The 15,220-nt window shown below is 43.4% G+C and overlaps 1 non-coding gene across 1 annotated transcript; it reads right to left on the bottom strand.

The window, feature by feature from the left end:
- Nucleotides 1-7,660: 7,660 nt before the first annotated feature.
- TRNAN-GUU lies at nucleotides 7,661-7,734 on the bottom strand. The gene has a single exon. It is a non-coding gene; the product is annotated as a tRNA-Asn (tRNA).
- Nucleotides 7,735-15,220: the final 7,486 nt, after the last annotated feature.

Here is a 15,220-nt window from a genome sequence, read left to right as displayed (position 1 = left end):
ATTTTCATGATTGCTAGTGAGGTTAAATATAACTTTATATAATAAAGTTACATGTTTATATAATTTTTTCTATGACTTTATTGGCCAATTGAGTTTCTCTGAAGAATTGCTTGTTCATCCTTGTTAGTAATCATTTAAGTATTTCTAGATTTCTGCTAAGTACTGAGCAGTGTTGTAAACCTCAGAGATCAAGCAGTAAAAAAAAAAATTTTTGCTCTTTAGAGGAACTTGCCTTCTAAACAAGAAAGTACATATATAATGTTAAGTAGTCATAGGAGATACAGTTGATTCTTATTTGTGGTGGTTCTGTAAAGTTTCCGAGAGCATTCTATGAACATGAAATACTGAACCATTGCTCCTAGGGGAAATAAAAGGTTAGGTTCCTGTGAGCCTCTGGTCACAACATTGTCAGCTGATCAACACATAACCTTGTTTTTTGTGTGTTTCTGTTTAAAGACACCGTATGTAATATATACTGTTGGTTCATTCCTATTGAATACAAGGCCAACAGCACTATAAGTCATGCCCAAATGAAGCTTATCTAACACATGAGTTTTTTCTGTAAGGCAAGTGACAATTTTCTTGTGCTTAGGAACACCAGACAGAAGTTAACACTGCACTTGGGGGCCATTTTAAACAGTGAAATCAACAAAAAGCACACACACAAAAAAATGTGGCACTAAATATGCCGTAAAAAGAACATGTATTTACAGTATGAGAGCTGAATCAAAAAGGCAGTGTTGAGTTGTTAGACCTCAACTGGGGTCATATGTGTTGGATGATTCTGTGGGTGTCCATAATGACCACAAAAGCGTGTTAATTTTTTTTTTTCTTAAGATTATTTGAGAGAGAGAGCAGGGGTAGAGAAGGGCAGCGAGAGTCTCAAGCAGACTCCATGCTGAGAGTGGAGCCCAACGCAGGGCCCGATCTCAACCCAGAGATGAGGACCTAAGCTGAGACCCAAGAGTCTGAGATCCAACCAACTGTGCCAAACCAGGTGCCCCTGTAAGTGTTGATTTTTAAGGTTATAAATAAATCTTAGCAAGTAGGCAAAATCACAAATACAGAATCTGAATAATGAGGATTGACTAGATAACGTCAGCACTAAACATAAGCGGATGGGAGAACTCATACTGAATGCACTTGGGAAGTTTCTGGGAGGTGGGTGTCATTTGAGCAGGGACTTTGGTGAAGTTAGGGAGTTGGACATGTGACTGGAGGAAGGGCATTCTGGGAAAAACAAAAGTCCTGAGGAGTGAGGGTCCTTAGCAAGATTGAGGACGGGGAGAAGGCCGACATGGCTGAGTAAAGTGAGAAAGGGAAAGAGAACATGAGATTAAGGAGGTTGGCAGAAGCCAGCGTTTGTGTGGTTTTGTGGGCCATAGCGAAGACCTTGTCTATGCTTGAGAATAATGGAAGCCACTGAAAGGTTTTGGGTAAGGGCATAACATGATCTAGTCTCAGTTTTAAAAGGATCACTGAAGTGTGGAGAATGACTACAACCAGTGTGAATAGAAGCAATAGTCTGTTACAGCCTCCCCAGAGTTTAGGGTGACAGCTGTGGAGGTGTTAAAAAGTAACTGGATTACTGCTGCATTTCAAAAGTAGAGCCAGCAGGATATGTTGATGGGTTGGATATGGAGCAAAAAGAGGAATCTCAGGTTTTGTTGCCTGAGTAGATGGGTCATGCCATTTACTGAGATGGGACAGACTTGGGAAGGAAAAAATTTAAAGGAAAGCATTCATTCATTCAGTTTTGGATATGTTAGGTTCCTATCCTATTAGACTTCCCAATGGAGACACTTTAACAGGAAGATGGATCTGCAATTCTGGGGCTCAGGAGAGGTGGACACTAGAGATTCTCATTTAGGAATTATGAATGCATGAATCGTATTTAATGTCACAATAAAGGGTGGGGTCATTTAGGGAGTTAAAATAGCTCTGGGGAACAAGAGGGGCCGTGGGAGGAAGACCACATGAGTGTGGTGTCCTGAAAATCAAGGGAAGAAAGCTTTTCTTCAGGAGGGAAGGATGCCGATCTGTCAGATGCTGCTGAGAAGTTAGAGTAACATGAGGACTGAGAATTGACCATTGGCTTTGGTAATTGGGAACTCCTTGGTAACTTGGTGAGGACAGTTCAGTGGAGCCGAGACAAGTGAAGGGATGATGAGAAAGTGCAGACAGAGACCGACCCTTTTGAAACATTTGCCTGGTTCCTGGTGAGGGAATGTGGGATCAACGTTTTTATTAATGTGTTTAAGATGGGCGATGTCACAGTATGTGTATGTGTGGACCTGAAGCTCCTATGGATGTTGTAGATGAGAGGAAGGACAGTTGCAGGAGTAAATTTCTCCAGGGCTGAGCTCCAGTATATAAAAGGAGGTGTGACCTTAGGAGCTAGAAGAGTTAATTGATTTTAATACTAGGGAAGACAAAGTATATGGATACAGATATTAGGAGATGTGATGATTAGAGAGTGAGAAAGGTCACATTTTAATTTTCTCAGGGACATAGTAAAATTACCAGTGGAGAGTATGAGGGGGGGAGGAGTTGAAAATTGAGGAGGAGAGGTTAGAATTTTTAGTCTTGAGAGCTAATTGAACAGGGACATAACATAGCTTGCTAGGCAGTCCTGAGAATCCACCAGAAGTTTGTGGCCATAAATTTAACTGAGATGAGCCAAGATGGTTGTTTATTTTTTTCTCCAATCACATTTGCTGCTCAGGAAAGAAAGAATAGGTGGGAAGTTGGATTCATCCAAGGTTAGAGGTATTGCCAGGCAAATAGGACAGAGGAGAAAAGGAATTAAGGTTTTATGAAAGGAAAATGATGATAGTGATGGATAAGGAAGGATGTAGGGACATAAGACAGGTGATGAGCATTTAAAAAGTGGTGGCAGATCTCAGTGGATTGGAAGTGGATTCAAAGAATGCCAGAGTGGGATTAGTGGAGCAAGTAAGCTGGTTAGAAAGTAGTGTGCTTGAAATTGAGCTTTTGGGAACAGTGATAACAAGGTCTGAAGTATAGCAAGGGAAGTGCATGGCCAAGGTTGGGTGAGAAGTCCATGCAAAGTGAGTAGATAAATCAAGAGGCCAGGATGATGTATGGATAGTCTCTGTGGAAGGCAAAGTCATTTAAATGGCAGAGGAGTCCTGGTGGAAAGAAATATACAGTAAGCCAGGAGCTAAAATTCTCAAGAAAAGGCGGAAGACCATGAAAATGGGTGATGGCAGGGAAAGGAGCAAAGTGAGTAGTTCAAAAGGTTTGTGCTTCTAAGGCACTGGAGGGTTATAATGAAGATGGGGGAACAGTGGTTGAAAAGGCAACAAGGAGCCAGGAACACCTGACAGGGCTGTTGAGGGAGCGGTTTCTTCAACAGATGTTCAGAGTTCATTAGCATAGGGCAGGGAAGAGAGTGTTCAGGAAGTTGAGGACATGGGAAGGCCTGTCAGTGACAGACCATGCATCCCAGAAGATGCTGGTGGGGTGGGGGTGGGGGCTGGGTTAAGTGCTGGATAGGAGTGGAAGGTTGGGAGAGATAAGATCTAGAGTTTAATGTCCCAGGAGGCTTGGAGTCACAGAGTGATGAAGATAAACTGCAGGTTACGATGAGTTCTCTCTGGGAGAGGAGACTGGGAGGATCATGAGTTCTAACTGCAGCATCCCTCTTGAGAGGGGGTCTTTTGAAGACGGAGACTGGGAGAAAGGTATGTGAAGAAGGAGCATGAGGAGCACTGTGGGCCTCCCTTCCGTCCTGTGGTGGTTGAATTGGCAGTCTTAAATCATTTATATCTGCTCTTTAAGTATAAAAGGATTAAACTTTTCTCTGCCATGTGGCAATTTTGGTTTCTGGTTGACCATTTTTAATGGTTTAGCAGAAATTTTACATTATTTTATAGTCCTTTCCTTTTCGTATTATGATTTAGCAAGGTCATTTCCACTCCCCAAAATACACACCGCTACAACATACCACATATTTGATGCTCCCCCAGCCCTAAGGCAATGTAAACCAGGCCAATTTAGCAGGATGGCAAAACGTTTGCAGTTGTAAACTGATGTCACCACTGGCTATGTGAAGAATCTCCATGCTTGATAATTAGTGGAGAAATTCTATATTTCAAACTTCAGTTCTATGTTGAGTCCTATCCATTGTAGATTTTCACCTCTGTAGTATTTATTCGAGTGAATTCCAACGATCAGACTGGCCTATACTCTAGTATAAGTGAATATATTGTTCAATTAAGTATAAATAAACTACCACTATGCTCACACATACATATGATAATCTATAATAATCTACTTCTCAGTTTATTGCCAAGGTAGTTGAGGATCTCCTTAAAGTGTATATTTGATTTACTCTGTCACTTTATCTTTGGGAATAATAAGTTTGAGTCCTCTTTGACAGACAATAATTTCTGTTGTTTTGTTTTTACTAAAAAAAAAAAGCAATGAAAAATGGCTCCATTCCTAGAAGGGGGTAATAAAATATGACAGTTTGCTGGGTGTCATTAAAGTAAGTCGCAAGGAAAGAAACACAAATCAGCTGCTGCTGCTATAAATCCCTATAGAAGCGACCCTGAACTGATCCATATAGTAAAGCCCTTCACACCCAGTCATTCCAGATTATAACAATAAGGTGTTAAGTGTTAAAACTCCAAAGCAGCTTTGTTGTCTCAAGCCATTTATTATTAATTTTACATATCTACTTAATTGATCAGTAAAAAAAAAATGGTTTCTTTGTGGCTTGTCAATAGTATTAGACTATTCTAGTTCTTTATATTACCTTAAAATCTTCAGTTTAGTAATTTTCCATACCTAAACTCTGGATTTGACACACTTTATAACCTTTACCAGTAATTAGAATACAAATAGAATAAATACAGTACAAAGCCTTCAAAATCGGTGGTGGAGTGGGGGCCCAGAAATCTGTTCCAGATTCTGTGACTCCCTTGGACGCTGTAAATAAATTTTTTTCTGTGAATGTGTACATTGTGGGGAGAGGGTCCTTAGCTTCCCATTCAGGTTTTTACAGGGCTCCGTGGACCCCTAAAGTAGTCTCTTGGGAAGTTTACCTTAAATAAATGAAGTTTAACTTAAAATGAAATTAAACTTAAAAAAATGATGATTGATTCTGGGACTAGGTTTTAGACGAACGCCATGGTGGAGAACCAGCCACAAGTAAGTAAGTTAAAAGTATGGGCAATTTATAATTTCTCGAATTTCAAGATTACTTTAAGACCCCCTCAAATTCCCAGTATCAAGCAAAACCACTATCACCATTTCCCCGGGGCACCGAGGCTCTAAATGTAGGCATCACCCTCCCCACTTCCCTCCTGTTTCAGTCCCTAAGTCTTATCCAATCTTCCCTGGAATTACATCCTTCTTTTCTAGACCCACCTCATTGCCTACTCCTTTGAAATATAATTGCCTCTTAACTGTTCTCTGATCTCTTATTTCCCCTATTCTGTTGCCAGACCAACCATCTAAAATAAATTTCATTATGTCCTGAAACAGAAACCTTTAACAGTTACTCCCTTGCTTTATAGGGTAAAGTCTAGCTTCCAGCTTTGTTCTTCAGGGCCTTCCACAGGCTAAGAACATTGTCAGTTCACTCTATTTAAGTACATTTATTCTATATTCTGGTTATGCTCCTCTCCTCCCCACCCCCATCTTGCCTCCAAATTTTGCCAGCTTTAAATAGCCCTCCCCTGCCTTCTGGCCTGTCCAGACCTTTCAGGGTTGTTTCGGATCCTCCGTGAAGACACAATCCAGCCTATCTATGTTGGCTTCCTCATTTACTACCTGGGAACATTCTTCTCTGGCCCTCATGCTGACACTTCATCATATGCATTTTTATCTGACTGTCCGTCCCTGTTAATCACATACTCCGACAAGGCAGGGTACTCCGACAAGGCAGGGAATGCTTCGGTCCTGAGCATATGCTATGTGACAGACCTGTTGTGCTACATGAGCAAACAATGTAAATAAAGCCCTAGTCACTACACTCAAGGAGTTCATATGCTAGTGTAGGTGACAAGTAACTCCCTGATTTCAGAATGACTAGAGGAGGGGTGCCTAAATCAGACAGAGGCAGCATCAGGGTAGGCTTGCCTGAGAAGGTAACTCCTCAGCAGATGTTACCCAGGTAAGTACAGAGGAGGTGGGGACTGGCACATCAGGGTAAAGGGAAAGAGATGGGGGGGGGCGGGATACAAGGGAGAATGGGCCATTGAAGCTCCTGGTAAATGCATATAACCACTAGAGGGTTTCATGCAGTAACATGGTAGGGGAAAGCCCGTGTGTGCTACACTCAAGAATTTGAACTGTATCTTGAAGGAAATTGGAACCTAAAATGATCATTAATAACGGAAAATCGTCTCTTCCCTCAAGGAGCTTACAACCTAGTATATGAACACTCAGGTTAAAGTGGAAGGTTGTGCTTTCTAAGTCCCCATAACTTAAGTACTAGCAAATATTATGCCTTCCTCATCTTGAAATGTTATACTAGATTTGAACGGTATAGAAATGATCTTATGACCTAATTTCCTTGTTTCCACTGTAGACTATCCTTAAGTATGAGTGGAAAGTTTGGAATTTTGAGCATCAGAGAGGCCCCTACCTAAGAACATTTTGGGGGGCTACTCCTTACTCTGTCTGAAATTGTACAACACTGTGTCTCCTTTTTAAAGGGCTCCTAACTAGACAACAGAGGATATTTTATTATCAACAATTATTGAAGAAGTAATTATCAGCCAGCATTTGCCAAGACATTCCCTGAAGGACAGCCGAGTGAGGCAGTTTAACTACTTTTTCTTCCAGGTCTCTAAATTTTATCCATGAAAAGTACATCCCAGAGACAAAGCACTCACCCCATAACCTCAATCTTGGCAGAAATGAATTATATCATCACCTTATCATGTTATCGTGTGGTTCTCTATCTTTATAGAAAGTCTCATGTGAACCAGCTGCTTGAAAAATATCTGTGTCTTCTGTGAGACCAGAGTTGAAAATACATCCTTCAAAACCTTTTAACAGGAACCCATACAATTTCTGCCCGAGTTTAATTTCAGGGAAAATTCTGTCAGCGATCTAAGAGCAAACATTAACACCTTCGTCTAGGTTCAAGTCCATTGTCCAAAAGCTGTAACAGAGCTTCATTTAGCAGACAGTTACATAGGTTGATTATGCCTCCACATACTTTTAGGTGACTCCCCTTGCATATTTTCATCGAACAGCTCCTCGGATCCTTTTGGCAGTAGATAAGGCAATATTGAATAAGGACATTTACTTTCTGGTGGTACCAGATTTTCCGAGAAGAAACCAGTGGCATTTATTCACTCACTTGTCAAGGGGCATTTTTTCCCCCTTTCCATTATAACTAGTGCTGTTGAAGCACAATCTTTGGGCCGGTCTCCCGAAGAACGTGTGCCAATTTCCCGTGGACATACAGTGGAATTGGATTACCAACTCCCGGGCTGCCAGTCCAGAAGCAGAGTCGCTCTTAGATCCACCCGCGCTGGGCGACAAATACTGAGACAACATGGTCTTCCTCCGTCCCAGACATACGGTAGCGTCGTACTCTCCTATTCGATTAAAAATCTCACGGTTGCCGTTTTAAAATGAATCCGTCTCGAGGTTGTCTCAGGAAAATGAGCGCTGTCGTCCCTGGGTGGGCTCGAACCACCAACCTTTCGGTTAACAGCCGAACGCGCTAACCGATTGCGCCACAGAGACCCAGCTGCCAGACTCCCCGTGCGATGTGTACAGATTTCCGCGGCCGCGGAGGCTCTCGCCGCCCAGGGCGTCGCCGCGCCAGCCCCGCGGAGGAGCGCGCGGAGGCGGCGGCGGGAGGGGCCGAGGCTGCGGGCGGCCCCAGCGCGGGCGCGGGAGGGGAGAGGCCGAGCTCGCGGCCGCGCGGGGACGGCCGGAGGGCGGGCGGCCGGAGCGGCGGGGTCCCTTGTGGGGGTGAAGCGCGCCCCCGCGGCCGGCGCGGGCCCCGACCCGAGCTCGGGAGCCCGCCCCGGCTGGGGTGCGACCGCCTTCCCGCGCCGGCCCGTGGGGCGCGGAGGGGCGCACCGTGCGCGGCTGCGCGGGCCGCGTGGGGGCACCGCCGCGGGAGCGCGACCCGGAGCAGGCAGCCCTGGGTCCGCCGGGGAGAGCTGGGGAGAAGGGGTCACGGTCAAGCCTGGGAGAGAAGAGCCAAGTGCTGTGTGGGCTTGAAACATGGGGGCTCGGAGCGTGTGTTAGGCCCCAAACTTTCGGGCTGTGTTTCTCAACCTTTGTGTGTGTCCCCTCCCCCCCGCGGCTCCCCGCCCCAGCACCACTGGCCACTGTTAGATTTTAATTCCACAGATACACCGTGTATCTGAATTTGCCGAACGTTTATCTGTGCTTGCTCCTTAAGAAGAAAGATTTTTTTCCCCCTCCCAAGAACCAACTTCTGCCCGCTTTGAGGGAATATGGCCTCCGATGACAACGCAGGGTTTAGGGGACATCAGAAGGGGCTTCGTGGAGGGTGTGGCGACTAAGATAAGCCTTTAAGTTCGAAATGGTCACTGAAGGCGTCCCTCTTTCCCCGACTTCTGAATTGAGCCCGCTGAAATCGAGGAAGCCGCAGTAGCCCAGGAAGAGGGCGGCCGGAGCCAGACCCCGACCAGGGCCAGGAAAGCGCTTCCCGGCTGCTGTTTTTCTTCTGGACAGCCCAGTCGCTAGAGCTCAGTGGGACCGCCTCCTCCCTCCTCGCCCTACAAAATGGGGGAACTCGCTCCAGCGCTCCACGTGGTAAATCAGTCCTTGTGTGTTCCGTGTTTCCATCCAATTGGACCCAGACCCACCCCTCCTCCTCGGTCTTTTTCTTACCCCCTTTTTAAAAGTGCACAGTTCGGCGACATTAAGGACATCTGTATTGCTGTGCAACTGTCACCACTCTCCTTCTGCAGAACCTTGTCATCTTCCTCAAGGAGGCTCTGTACCCATTAAACACTACGTCCTCATTCCCCTCTTCCCCCAGACCCTGTCAACTACCCTTCCACTTTCTGGCCCTGCCAATCCGACTATTCTAGGTATCTCATGTGAGTGGAATCAGACAGCATTTGTCCTTTTGTGCCGGCTTATTTCACTTGGCATAATGTCTTCAGAGTTCATACACGTTCTGGTACCTGTCAGAATTTCATTCCTTTCTAAGGCTGAATCATACTCCATTGCATGACTACACCGCATTTTCTTTACTCATTCATGTGTCAGTGGACACTTGGGTGGCTTCCCCCTTTTGGTTATTGTGAATAATGCTGCAGTGATCATGGATGTGCAAATATCTCTTTGAGACCTTGCCCTCAATTCTTTTGCGTGTATCCCTAGAAGTATAATTGAGGAATCATAGGGTAATTCTATTTTTAAATTTTTTGAGGAGCCATCCTACCATTTTCCACAGCAGCTGCACCATTTTACATTCCCACCAACAGGGTTTCTGTTTCTCCACATCCTCACCAACCTTCCTTCCTTTCTTTTTTTTTCTTTTTGTAGTCATCCTAATGGGTGTGAAGTGTTATCTCATGTGGTTTTGATTTGCAGTTCCCTAACGATTAGTGATGTTGACCATCTTTTCTGAACCCTTCTTTTGAATTTGGATTCTATGACCAATCTTCTACTTGGTTCCTCCTAGCAAGAGCCAGCTTTGTTTCATTGAGGAGGAAGCTGAGAGGGACCAAGGGCAGCTTCCGATAAAGAGCAGAGAGAAGGGGGCAAAGTGGAGCCCGCAGTTGAGCCTGAGCTGTGCCAGAAGAGGAGATGAGGGGAAATCTTCTGAGCAGGACCATCCGGAGATTCTGGTTGTCAGGAGGTTCTTGCTCATCTGGGCTGGGCAACTTTTATGGTCAGTTATGTTTATCCTGGCTCTGTAGGGTTATTTATGTGTGTGTTGCCTGTGAGTGGCCAAAGGTGAAGAAGGAATTGATGGCCTCCACCTTGTACATATTGGAACGGATGTTTTTGGAACTGCGTTTGTAAAAGTTAACTTAAAATGATGCTAATTTAACAGAATTTTTCATTTGCATTTTCAGTTTCTTCTTAAGAACTATGGGAATTCTTATTTAAGCATTTAAATAATTATCTCTTTTCTGTGTGTGTGATTGCTCTTAAAAACACGAGATCTTTCAGATATATAAGAAATAGAACTTTCTATAATTCCATTCAGTTTTTATTTTGATTCTTATTCTCCTGGTGCCAAAACCACAATCTCAGTTAATTCAGGATTCTCTCTGTCTGCTTCCCTGGAGTGGTTTCCGAGGGCTGACACTTTGGAGGATGGTCATTTGTCTGGTCCTTGAGTCACATGCACACACAGATTGCTGAGGAGGCAATTTTGCTCCTATTGCAGACCCCACAGCTCTCCTGTGCATCCACTGAGGGATGGGAATCTCTTATAAAATTGATGTTGGTGCATCAGCCATTCCTTAAAGTCATTCCTGGCACAGTGCCCTCTGCTTATAGGACCTGTTCATGTCCCCCACAAATTCACATGTTAAAATCTAATCTCCAATGTGATGGTTTTGGGAGGCTTTGGGAGGTATTTGGGTGAACTCTTATGAATAGGATTAGTGATTAGTGCCCTTTTAAGAAGAGGCCAGAGAGCTAGCTCAATCTTTTCCCACCATGTGAGGATACAACAAGAGGTCAGCGGTCTGCAACCCAGAAGAAGGCTCTCACCCAGACCTGACCATGCTAGCACCCCGATCTGAGACTTCCAGCCTCCGGAACTGTGAGAAGTAAGTTGTTGCTGTTTATAAGCTACCCAGTCTGTGGTACTTTGTTATGACAGCCCGAGCCAGCTCAGATAGGACCCCAAACTTCTCTATTCTCATCATCCCCCCTCACACTCCTCTGTTGCTCCTGCCCCCAACTGTGAGATATACAAGTGAGGTACCTGTGTGAAAGGAAAAGAAAGAACCACTAGCTGTGCTCCTGATGCCCCAAGTCCCATCTGAAAGTCTATGGCTGTCCTTTCAGTCATACTTGTTTGAAAATATTATCCAATTTTCTCTATCAGGCTAAGCCCTGGGGTCTCTCTCCTCTGTATTCATGTGACTACAGTGGTTTTCTGAAAGGAAGATGACATGAATAGGCCAATTATGTCTAAGAAATAGGTACTTATGAAACTCTAAAACAGGCATTCGAGGAATTAGATGGTTCTGTTGATTGCAGTTACACTCTCAACTAGAAGCCCCCACTAACAGGTAAGCTCTCCAAGGACAGAGATTTTAGTTGACTTTGCTCCCTGCTGAATCCCCAGCACCTACAACAGTGCCTGGCACGTGGCCAGCACTCAAGAACTATGTGCTGACTCAATGAGGAAAGGAAAGCCATAAGCCATAAAGTAAACTGGAAAAAATAAAATGGGACGGAAAAACTAAATTCCCAATATATAAAGAGCACTTATCAATTAATATGAAAAAACCTCTTTGCAACTCAACCAAAAAACCCCAAACAAATGCCAAAAAATTGGGACATAAATGGAATATTCCCCAAAGAAGAAATACATAGGCCCAATGTAATCATAAAAGTTTGGCCGCACTGGTAATCAAAATAAAAATTAAATGAAATAAAAGTGTTCTTTTTCCCAAATAGCAAAAAGAAAGAAAAAGAGATAACACTAGAACACTGTCACCAGCATAGGGGTTATTCTCACACAGGGCTGATGGGAGCAAACTTGGAATGTTTTTTCTGGATAGCCGTTTGGTGATATAAACATTAAACAATGTTTATACCCTATTGTTCTAGCAATTCTATGTTAGAAATCTATCCTAAGAAAGCAAACAGAGATTGTGTGACTCAAGTTTTAAGTATATTGTCACAGTATTATACATCATAGTGATAAATAGGAAACAACCTGAATGTCCCGAAACAGGAGAAAGTGATAAATTGTGGTATATTTAGAAGATAGAGTATCAGTTATACAGACATCAGAAATAATTTTTTAAAAGAATATTAAAAACATAGAGGCATGGTAAAGCGTTAAGTAAAAAGTAGGATAGAGAAACATATAATCGTAAAAATATTTTTCAAAGAAGATTTGACAACAGGGTCCTGATAAAAATGTGAAGCTCAAAGGTAAGATGGGGAACTGTGTAACTCAGAGCTGCATCATTCTTTCTACGCGTCTCACTGGTGGAAACACCGCATACATATCACCTCCCCTAAGCCCATGGCAACCCTATGAGGCAGGTACTAGGATTCTCATTTTACAGGTGAGGGAATGTGTGCAGGGAGCAATGTGCTCAGGTAACAGAGCCAGTGAGTGGTAGGGCCAGGTTTCAGACCTGGAGTCAGGCTCCCGCGGCCTCCCTTGTAACCTTGACTCACACAGCCTCTCACTGCCTAGGGGGCATGAGCCCGCAGTGTGGTGTGCGTGTGTCCATGTGTGCGCAGGATCCGATAAATTCTCCGCAGCAGTATTAGTGGTTATCCCTGGGTGGTGGTGATTTTTCTTTTCTTCTTTACCCCTTTTCACTATTTTCTCAAGCATTTGCAGCAAGCAGTACTTTTAAGGAGCCAGCGAGGAAATGCGGCAGTTTCCCTAAATTACAGATAGAGGGTGGTAGGTGGTTATTCTCCGCCCGACCTTCTCAGGCTGGGGCCAGAAGAGTGCCCGTGTGAGGTGGGGACTGGGACAGTCCAGTCTGCGTACTTAGGGGTCTCTGCCAAGCACAGTGTAACTGTCACACTGGCCCTCTTCTCCAAGTCTTTAACCTCCTGAGAAAAGGTTGTCCGAGGACATTGTAAACCATTTCTGTGGGGAGTTTTACAATGTGTGACTCTTCAGTAATGAATAATCTCTCATTTAAAAAGAACTGGAGTGCCTGAGATTTTAGGTAACTTTTATATTTCTTCTTAATGTTTTTTTTTTAAGATTTTTATTTATTTGCGAGAGAGAGAATGAGAGACAGAGAGCATGAGAGGGAGGAGGGTCAGAGGGAGAAGCAGACTCCCTGCTGAGCAGGGAGCCCGATGTGGGACTTGATCCTGGGACTCGAGGATCATGTCCTGAGCCAAAGGCAGTCACTTAACCAACTGAGCCACCCAAGCGCCCATCTTCTTAATGTTTAAAAACACCTTTTTGTGTTAATTTTATTTTCTCTTTTACAACGAGTTGTTTTCATTTGTGAAGTATAACCCAACCTACAGAAGAATATTAAGACTTTTGTAAATATATTATGAGATATTTAATACATATTGGGCTAAATGGCATTATGAGATATTTAATACATATTGGGCTAAATGGCAGTCAGCAGATACTTACTGAATCCTGTCAGGAACTGGGCTAGATGCCTCAGGGACCTCCCTTCTGCCCAAGACTCCCTGACACATCATTCCTGCCCACAGATCACTTTAATCTACTTTGGGAACCAGGAGATATATAAAAACATTTCAGGCAGTAAGTGCTAACTTGCATGGCACAGATGGTAAGTGTTTTAGGAATCTGAGGTGGGAATGATCACTGAGCGGTCAGTAAAGAACCTATGGAGGAAGTGGGTCTTGGGCTGTCCTTGGCAGGATCCTTTCATTGGGGAGGAGAAGGAACAGAGGCAGAGAAGAGAAGATCAGCCCTTAGGAAGCAGAGGATTTACATAGGATGTGATGGGACATAAAGAGAGCTAATGGGTGACAGAGTATGGAGGGTCTTAAATATCCGGCTAGAAAATTCACATTACAAACGATATTGTTCATAATAGTGGAAAATTTTTAATGACTTAAATACTCATCAAAGGGACAATGTCTCCATGTCTATGGCATATTTAAACAATGTGCAATGAGGCTGCACTGAAATTTTTGAGAAGAGAAACTTGATAGTGGCCAGGTTTTGAGGAAGCTTCGTCTAGCACGTGAGGATAGGAGAACTGCTAGAAGTCGGATGACTAGTTAGGTGACTCTTTCACTAAACCAGATTTGAGGAGAGGAAGCCTCATTAGGATTGGGCCACGGGGAATGGAGAGGAGATGAAAGACAAAGGCTTAAGGAGAGAAGCAATAGGACGTCGTTGCTGAACACGCGTGTTGGAGCTATTGACTTGCTGCTACGCACCCGTGGCAATAACTCTGGCTTTGAGAATTTTATTGTGCCGTGACACCTAATGATGGCTTACGTTGTTGTTTTTTGTTTTTTTAAAGAAAGACGTCCACAAATCTCCTTACAGGTCTGCCATATAATCGAGGCTTAATACGTTTTTTCACTACATGGGCTGTTTCAGGTGCCTTGTTCCATGGCTGTAGCCCTTACTAACAAGATGGCCTTTCTGATTTCTAATCTAAATATTGCTACATATTAAAACCCCATTTCTCAAGTTTATCTTTTGTGAAGAAGAAGAATTAGCTATTCCTGCCGTTTGTACACTTCCACATGTGTAAAGGAAGGCATTCTTCAGCTTGGTTTCATTATGATAAATGGCAGCAACCCCTGTAATATTTGTCCTTAAGTCCGATTTTACAATATAAATTTGCCTGTATGAGCAAGGTGCTTGCACAAGATAAAAAATTGGATTTGTGTAATGTCCTGGAGACCAACAACCTGGAAAGAATTTATTTATTCATATATTTATTTATATGTTAACTGAGGCTTTACTTTGTGCCCCGAGGAAGACAGAACTGTGACTTCAGGATGAGAGGGGGTTTCATAAACACAACATAATAAGTATAAACGTAAAAGAAAGGGTTGATGTATTTGATTAACATGTAGTAAAACTTATGTTAAATGAACAAGCAAAAAGTAAACAAATTTTAAAAGCCATAGACTGAGAAAAGAATTTTCAACGCATGTACCCAACAAAACCCTAGTATCCAGAATTCATAAAGAATGCCTACCAATTAGTGGAAGATAAACAACAAAACATAAAAATGGGCAAAACATCAATGAAGAGAAAATCCATATTGCCAATAAACTCGTGAGAAGACACTCAACTCTTCTAACAATCTGGGAACCAGAATCATAATGAGATGTTATTTCACACCCATTAAGTTGGCAGAATTTAAGAAACTTGACAAACTCAGCTTGTGAGGATGTGGAGCACTGATACTTCCATCTATTATGGATGAGAACGGGTGCACCTGCTCTGGAGAATGATTTGTCAGTTTCCTGGTGACCGGAAAGAGACTCATTCCCTCCAGTGCCGAGCTTCCTTCCTAGAGACATGTGTACAAGGATATATACAAGACTATTTGATCCAATATTG

Source organism: Phoca vitulina, unplaced genomic scaffold (assembly GCF_004348235.1).
Source record: "Phoca vitulina isolate PV1807 unplaced genomic scaffold, GSC_HSeal_1.0 scaffold5, whole genome shotgun sequence".
Lineage (NCBI taxonomy): Eukaryota > Metazoa > Chordata > Mammalia > Carnivora > Phocidae > Phoca > Phoca vitulina.
Note: the sequence above shows the minus strand (reverse complement) of the source record. Positions and strands in the feature narration are given on the sequence as shown.